We start from the raw sequence: 8,617 nt of genomic DNA, 5'->3' as shown, positions 1-8,617 counted from the left end.
ATAACAATCTCAATCTCAATCTTCACAATGTCGCAAATCTCCAAGAACATTGCCAAATGAATATTAGGATCATCCAGTGGCGATCTGCTGAATTGAGCCTGCTGCACCATGCTAATCAAAGCTGGTTTGAGCTCAAAAGTTGTTGGCATTAATTGTCTGGCGCATTATGCTCAAGTAATTTCCATTCACAACTGGTCGTACATAGTCCTTCAAGGTGCGTGGTAGTGCCTCACGTTCTTCTTCAGCCATGACTAGTATCTTATTTCTTCTTCGTGATCTAATAGTTCTTTCAATCTCTGGATCAAATGGAATAATATCACGAGATCTAGCACAACGCATCCAACGTCAAAAACACACCTGGAGAACAAAAATAAAATAAATTTCTAAATTAAAACCAAGATTACTTTGTATCAATATTGACAAAAAGAATAAGAATAAACCAATCCCCGGCAACAACGCCAAAACCTTGATCGGTGCAAAACTGCAAGTGCACAGTATCATAGTTTTATAATAAAGTGATAAGAAAAGATCGTCCTCAGGGATTGGTACCTTACTTTTTCCAAATACCAAAATTATACTAATCTCGATTTTATCTAGAGGAATCATTAAGATTTTTGTAGTTGCAAATTAAACTAAGATCAACTCAAAGAGAAATACGCAAAGGAAATAAAACTAACGTTCGAAGATCAAATTTATGCGAAAGAAAACTTCTAGGAAATCGATTTCAAATAATTCTTCACTATGCTTTTCTCATCAAGATAATTTAATTTAATTCTTTTCGTTTATTAGCAAATCTCTAATTCATCCGAAAGCCTCTTTCGATAGTCAATTGGAAATGACTGTTGTTTATCAATTCACACAAGAATATGCAAATTAAATAATCAAGAAAGCAATAAGATCAATGATTTAATTACTAAATAGGTTCATATAAGTCTTTTGATCTCTATATTTACCTATGCTGAAATATTCAAGATCTACCCTATGATTCCCTCTTTCGATAGCAAATAACAAGATTAAATATAATCTAATCAATGGCCAGTTAATTAGAAGCAATAAACTCAGAATAAATGAGATAAACAAAGAGAGAATTGCCTTAAATTAGCATAGACAATCAAGCATAGTTCGGAAATAAGTTACATCATTTTCTAGAATAAATAAAATTTAGCTCATGCTAGAAATGGAATTCAACATAAACAAATTCACCATAATTGTTCTGAGAATATTGGAAGAAAATAAACGCTGAAAAATACTCCTCGCAGCCGCAACTCGTCTTCAAAAACTCAAGGAAATGGTTCAATACTTTTCTCCCGTCTGTGCTCGAGTATGATTCCAACGTACCTGCAATATATGGAATTCCCTCTCCAAAACAGATGAATTGAATCCTTCTAGCTGTGTTTTTCTGTCCCAAAAAGTGTTCTCCAGTCAACAACCTCGGCCATAGAGTGAAAAATTCCTTTTATATGGTGTGACGGCGGAAAACCCTTGATCTATCAAATTACGATATTCGCTCGAGCAGGGTGTCAAGCGCACATCGAGCGTCCGACTCTGCATGATTTCGCTCGAGCGTCCTATCGAGCGCACGTCGAGCATTCGACTCTGCCTGATTTCGCTCGAGCGGCCAAAAGCCTCCGCTCGAGCGATCTTGTAAAATCTGCAATACGAAATTTTGCAAGTCATCAGAGTGGATGGCCATGTTTAGGGTTTCGGGTTTTGGCACAATTTTAGAATTTTCATTACCTAATCTTTAATGGATTAAACTCAAGAAAATGCTTGTTTTTCATAAGTGTGCTCACTTGTATGTTTCGGCTATATGTGGAGATTTATGGATAAAAATTTGGTAAACCCATTAGAAGAATCCAAGTTCATCAAAATGGATGTAACATGTATTTAAGGCTAAGAGGTTTCTGCCATGACCATAGATAAGGGGTTAGCATGCTGTAATTAAAGTTTTGAAGGCATGAAAATTAATTTTCTTGCATGCTAATATTTATGGGTTTCGGCTATTGTATAATGTAAGTGAAGTTGTGAATATCCGCTTCTTGTTCATTGATCGAATGCCTTAGAATTTATAATTTAGAACATGGTCACGTGTTCTAATATTTTCAAGCCATAACATGAGATGTACATGGATTTGCATGATTGTTTGTTATATAGTTTCGGCATTGCATGTGTCCCATGAATGCTCAAAGTTTCATAGTTCATGTCACATGCATTGGGTTTTGTGAAACTTTTTCTAAAAAGTCAAATGAGTCTTTTAAAAGTTCTGTCATGACCCCAAGGCTAGGACAGGGAAAATGATCTAGTGGTACTCCTCTGTCCACTTATGTAATATCCGCTCCTTCTTTCTTCTTCTTTATGAGCCTCAAGCCACGTGTCAAATTTCGGTGTATGTGCTGAGCCTCGTTCTACGTGTCGAGAGTCAGTCTATCTGACGAGCCTTGATCTACATGTTGAACCTTATTCTACTTGCTGTATCTCGATGGCATATTCTGAAAGTTATCCTACGGATTTCAAAGTAAGATAGATATTTTAATACTTACGAATATTTTAAATATTATGAAAATATCTATAGAAGATATTTTCAGTATTATTAGATAAGCTTGTTTTTAATGTAGCACAATTATAATATTTTCAGAGCTAATTATAATATTTTAATGAGCTCTGAAAATATTATAATTGTGGATAATTACTTATATTAAATATTTTAGCTGTTTTAAAATATTAAGAGGTTTAACTTTATGTTGAAAAATCTTATTCAATTTAAATGATTTTATCCTCTTTGAGTAATTAACGATACTTTATCATTTTAAATAATGATGAAGAAATATTATTTTATAAACTTCAGTTTATAAAATAATATTCTATCTTAATTCCTCTCAGTGTTTTATCTAGGTGTTTTATTTTAAATAAAACACTTATGCATTTTCAAATCAGTGTTTAAACTCATCGTTAGATCCTTTTGAAGATCCCGAAGCGTAGGAGTGAAATTAAATACCCAGGCTCTTTTTTTCTTTCTCATTTTTCTCTTTTTCTTTTTTTTTTCTCTCTCTCTTCTCTCTCCCTCGTGCACGTCTAGCTGCTTCATCACTGTGCATGGATTCCTCTTCACAGTTCAAGCTCCCAGCCGGTGCCACCTCTAGCCGCCATGACCCACCTCTACCTCCGGCATTTCCCTCCCACACCGGCGAGCTCTACTGCACCGGTGGTGTGCTACATCGGCCACCCAATCTCTCTCTTTTCTCCTCCAAACAAATGGGTTTTCAAGCTTTTTTCTCCTCTTTGAGCCACCATACACGGCCAAATCAGCCACCAAACACCACCAATGGATTCACCACATCAAGGGCTTCCTCCCCATGTCTTTCTTTTCCTCTAACTCTCTCTTTTTCTCCAATGGGTCTCCATAGCTAGAGTTTTGGTTGCACCACCGTATGCTGCCGTACACGGCTACCCATGGTGTTCCACCACCACCATTTTGTTCCTCTCATCACCATGACATTCCCCAATAAATTCCATGGCCAACGGAGTTGTGTATAGCTCTCACTCTCCCTCACTCTCCAAGGCCGAAACTAGCTTCAAGTGGCCGATCCGCTGCCGTGAGCCACCGTATGGCCACCACCAAGCCACCACAGCTCCACCACATCTTCATCTACCTTTCCCTAGCTTCCCATGAAGTTCTATAGTCTTCCACCACCTCAAGCAAACTCATAGCATTCAGATTTACTGTTCACGGCATGATGCCGCCGTGCTCCACCACCTTTGACCACCACAAGGCCATCATGAGCCTTTTCAAGGCCACGTCTAGCTATCCTCAAGCCTAAACTGCCACCTTACGTGGTGGACAGCCACCGTACACGGTGTTACCGCCACGTACGTTCCTCCGACGCTTAATCGTGACGAGCAACGAGCGATGCACGGGTTAGCCTGTCGATGGTATAATCCTCTATCTCTAGTTATTTATGTTTAAAGTAGTTGATTGGTTGGACTATAGATTTTATAGTTAGTATTTGTGGAGTTCGCTGCGTAGTTGTGAAGCGAAATATAGTTGTGAAGTGTTAGGCTTGATTTGTAGTATTGTGGATTGTACTATGAAGTGTGGACATGAGCTGGATGCCATAGTTGTGATATGGCGTGATGTGTGAAGAGAGTACGCATGAAGCGTATTCTGTATAGTGCAGCGGCGCGTCGTGTGACGTGCATTGTAGTAAGGTGTGGCGTAGAATGAAGGGAGTGCGCGTGGAGTGCACTCTGTGTTGTATGGCGATGCACCGTGTGGTGTGCATCGTGTTAATAGGAGTTGTAGCAAAAGGAGTACGTGTACCACATACTCCATGTTGCATAGCGACACACGGTGAGGCGTGTATCGCAGTGATGGTTGTCATAGTGTAGATGGAAGAGAGTTCACATGAATGTACTCTGTACTAGGTCGTGATACACCGGATGGCGTATCACAAAGGGTCGGATGGCGTAGCAAAGAAGCGTGGAGTATATGGTGTAGCGTTGGGAAACTGTGTAACAGTGTCCCGAAGCAATGGTGATATGGGCTATAGTCCAGAGTGACGGGTGTCACCTTGTGGTTGACTATGGCTAAGAGTATAAGGAAGTGGTGGAAATGTATCAGAGCATGCAGCGGAAGCATGATGGGTATCGTGACGTGACTCGGGATTTATCTCGAGCTACGTGACGTGACAGAGGTGCATTTGTGGATGCAATCGTCTCCTATCAAGTGTTGGGATGAACTTATAAAGAGCCAGGAAGTAGGAAGAGTCCTATCTACCGGGTCTTAACAAGTTGGTATTAGAGTTTGAAACTTGTTTATACAAGCAGACATTTATTGGAATTATAAGTTGCTCTTAGGTGATAAAAAAAAGGGATGAGATACATGTGTATCTGGCAAGACAAGTGTACCAGACAGGTTTACCATATGTAATGAGTAATCTGTCCTGATCATAGTTACATGGTATTTTAGTCCCAAGGTTGGCTTGAATTCATGTAGCCTAAGTAGATGGGAATGAAGATGTAGTATGGGCTAGGATACGTGAAAGTAGTGACGAGTATATAGTTTAAGGTTGGGATGCATGACTCTGTATGTCAGAATCACGCGTTGGATTGTGTAAATAGAAGAACGAGATGGAAGTCTTAGTGTCTTAACCCTAAGGTGAATCACAGAGGTTCACTTTAAGGAATAAGACCCTGAAGGTTTTAACATAGTAAATAGCACGTAAGAGCCCAGGGATGGATAAAGAGTGTTCCAAGTGAGGCATAGTTCTATTTTCTAGAATAGTTACTTATGCATTAGATAGATGATGACATAAAGTTATGTGTATGTATGTAGGTTGATATCTGACACGCACATGAATGGACTGCATGGATTGAGTATGGCATGAAATCCAGGTAAGTGTTACATTCATACTCTTCTAGAGTTTTCTCTATAAAAATGAAGAAGAAGATGAAAGCTTTTCTGTAAAAGGAAAATAAAATGGTAAGTTTTCAAGTATAAGTACGTAGCGGCCTTCCTTGGCAACCCCTTTTTTATGCACCCAAAGTATGTACATGTATGCATGTGAATGGATGTTATTAGTAGTACGTATTGTATGTATGTTTATGAAATGAAATAAAATGAAGCTTTAAAAGACGTTAAAACTGTTAAGGACTGTAAGGACTGATAAAGAAAGAAAACTATTTTTTAAAATAAAATAACTCTTTCTAAAACAGCTTTAATGGAAAAGAAAGAAAATTATTTGCTCTTAAAGAAACTTCTCTTAAAGCAACTTTTATGAAAAATAAAGAAAATTATGCTTTAAATGACATGGAGAAAAAAAAAAGGAAAGGACTGTAAAGAAATGAACGGACTGAATGCATGATGTATGAAAATACGTAAGGGCCACATGGACTGGAATGGAAATGGTACCAAAAAGAATGTACGGGGCAGATTGCAATGCCGGGTAAGTAGTACTGGTAGTTTACCCGGTGCTGCACCCTGACGGAATGGATTCCCAACCCATGGTCACGGGTGGAATTAGGTCCAAAAGACTGCTAACCCCAACACACGGGGCATAACAGTGTGCAATCGCCAATGAAAGTGATAAGAATGAACGAATGCATATTAAGAATGGATGCATGTATGTTTATATGAATGAACTGAATGCATGAATGTACGTAAGAAAAGATGAATGAATGAACGTATGTATGCATGAATGTACGTAGAAATATAAATGGATGAAAAGATTCTTTAAGAAATGAAGGCAGCGATGCGTGCGGAACTGTTTTAAAGAAGAAAGCATGTTTTAAAGAAAAATGAAAAGATTCTTTAAGAAATGAAGGCAGCGATGCGTGCGGAACTGTTTTAAAGAAGAAAGCATGTTTTAAAGAAAAACCCCACCTCAAAACGTTTTCAAATGGAAAGAAAAAACGTATGCATGCTATGTAAGATTTGTATATATGGAATGATAACTACATGACTGAAAAGATATGTTATTATATTTTGACTGTATAAAGTAATGCTTACGAGTCATCGACTCATTTTAGTTTTTATGCTTGCCCTCTCAAGCACAAGATGAGAATGACAGGTCAGGACAGGCACAGCCCATGGAGAAGAGCACGAAGGCCTAGGCAAAATGTTTTATATTGGAAACTTTAATTATGAAATGTAATGTTTTCCGCTGAAAGCTTTAATTAAGAAAATGAAATTTTATTTATGACATGGAGTCTTTTGTATCCTGGAAAATGAATTTAAAAAGAATCGTAATTCCCGTTGATTTTTATCAAAATCGATATGAAAAGGACCCACCATAAGGACGGGTGTTACAACTTAGGAGTGTCTAAAATGAAGTGGTAACGCTTGGGTCGATGAAGTACTGTTAAAGGATCTCGAATGGTTCTTAAAAGAAAAGGATACTAGAGTAGGGTTGCACCTAAAGCTACTGGGTGCCCTATGGTGAAGGCAAAAAGTGAACTACCGTAATAAGAATGATTATAAGTAAGACGTATTCACCTAATCAAAGTGTGACAATGGTTGATGCGGTAACTAGCGGGAAACACGCGGTGCATAAGGGAGCCAAAGGTGTCCATTTATATGTTAAAAGCCAAAAATTAAAGCATTGAGCAAGAATGAAATGATGAAAAGATGCTTATAAGAATGAAATGATGAAAAGATGCTTATAAAAAGAAAAAGGTTGTGAAAGTTCTGATGCACGTGGTATTTTTAAAATGTCACATGCATAAGTAAAGTTTTATGTACATGCATTCATTTTGAGTTTGCTTTCATATGCTTATGATATTTGTTACATGTTATTTGTTTACTTACTGGGATTTCTCAAAATCTCACTGTGGTAGTTTCCACTATTATTCCCTCACTCGAAATGGTAAAAGTTGTGACAGGAACCCAAGATGATAAAAATGGGGAAACGTAAGAGGCAAACTCCCCAGATCCCTAAAGAGACTCCAAAGAGACGCAAAGTCTCTCTGGAGCGGTCTATTTTGAAAAGGTTGGAAGCCACCAACCAATTCATTACTAAGTGTCGCAACTTTTTAAGCAATTGAGGAGAATTATGAATCAGGACAAGGCCAAGTAGCACCAGCCTCACCAAAGTACTTTGTTATAGGACCCTTTTGAAGATGGATGTTTTGTTTTGATGACTCTAGATGTGATGGTCCCATGTTTTGGGAGTTTCATTTGGAACAATTAAACCTTTTTACGGTTATTATGAAAAATTATGTTTTGGGATATGTGCTTCAGTAACATGATATATGTCTTGTTTATTTGACTTAAGTAGAATTTTTGCTGCAATGTACTCCATACTGTTAGATATCAATAGGTGCATTACATCTTTATTGTCATGTACGAGAGGTATGTAGTCTTGTGTTACATGTCCTGACGCTTTAATCACCATTTAATCCCAAGCGGAGCCTAGGGGTGTGTAACTCCCGTCCTTGTGGTGGGTCCTTTAGAAGATAATTTTAAGAAAATAGACGGGAATTACCGTTCGTATTCAAATTTCTTTTCCTTCCATGTAAGGATACAAAACACTCCATGTTTATAAATAAAACATGTTTCTTAGTTTAAAAGGTTACAACAAAAAATATTAAACTTTATAATTAAAGTCTCTCATACAAAACGTTATGACTAAGCTTTCGTGCTCTTCCCCTTGGACTGTGTCTATCCTGATGTGTCTATCCTGATGTGTCATACTCATCTTGTTCCTGGGAGGGCACACATAAAACTAGAATGAGTCAATGACTCGTAAGAATTATTCCATACAGTTAAAATATAATAACGTAGGTTTTCAGCCATGCATTCATCATTCCATACATACCATACATAGACAATCATTTCATTTTAAAACGGCGCGAGATGGGTTTTTCTTAAATAAATGGTTTTCTTTCGTAAAACAGTTCCCCACACCTTGCTATCTTCATTTATTAAAGAGTCTCATCATGCATACATTCTTTCTTAACATGTATACATTCTTTCTTATTGCTTTCATTGGCCGTTGCACACTGTTACGCCCTGTGTTTGAGGGTTAGCAATCTTTTGGACCTGATTCCGCCTGTGGCCATGGATTAGGAATCTATTCTGTTAGGGTGCAACACTGGGTGTACTACCAGTACTACTTACCTG

Source organism: Carya illinoinensis, chromosome 11 (assembly GCF_018687715.1).
Source record: "Carya illinoinensis cultivar Pawnee chromosome 11, C.illinoinensisPawnee_v1, whole genome shotgun sequence".
Taxonomy (NCBI): domain Eukaryota; kingdom Viridiplantae; phylum Streptophyta; class Magnoliopsida; order Fagales; family Juglandaceae; genus Carya; species Carya illinoinensis.
This window is presented reverse-complemented; position numbering follows the sequence as displayed.